Here is an 851-nt window from a genome sequence, read left to right as displayed (position 1 = left end):
AGCCAGAGGAACCTGATTGTTTCACAGATTATCTGTCTCATGTACTACTGTCAGGATATAGTGAAAGATTCAGAAAATATGACAAAAAGTTATTTTTATAAAAGTTACCTACTGCAGCTTTAATAGTTTGTCTGGAAATATCAAAAACACTTACCTGACTTCTTCTTGTCTTTCTCTCACACACAAACAAACACACACACCACAGATTCTAGTAAGGTAACACAGTTTATTATATATTTCTTTTGTAGAACGACCAAGCACACATTGTAAAAACTGGGCCATTTATTTTATTTTTACTACTTCTGAGCAGTTGTTAAGCAATTTGCCCAATTATTTAACGGCAATTACCACAAGTAATATTTAGATCTGGTCATGGATGTGTTTCTGTGCACTGTAATGAGGCTCATTCACAGAAACCCTTGACACGCCATGCTGCTGTACTGTATCACAGCATGCTACAGTTTTCTGATAGGACAGTGCAGACAGCTGAATATTTGCAGTTTATTGTTTTGTCCTTTAATGATTGTGATTTTTTTTAAAGTCATGTCAAATATATTAAAATTTCTCAAGCTAAGCACACTATTACTGAGGACAAATCCATGTAAGCACTTACCTTTAGAATATAGACAGACCTGTACAAACCAGCAGGGCTGCTGTCAAAATATGCCATGTATCTCTAGATGAAATGAAAATGAATGTTTTTTTTTCACAGAGGTAAGGAAGTGGTTGTATAGTTGACTTCATCTTATAATCCACCTAATAATAGCAATGCCATATGGTCACTATGGCAGCGATTCAGAGTGGAGGCTGCACAGAGAGTCACAGACTTCAAACCAGAACTGTGCACATTC

This window comes from Morone saxatilis, unplaced genomic scaffold (assembly GCF_004916995.1).
Source record: "Morone saxatilis isolate NCDOM2014 unplaced genomic scaffold, NCSU_SB_2.0 Contig20, whole genome shotgun sequence".
Lineage (NCBI taxonomy): Eukaryota > Metazoa > Chordata > Actinopteri > Moronidae > Morone > Morone saxatilis.
This window is presented reverse-complemented; position numbering follows the sequence as displayed.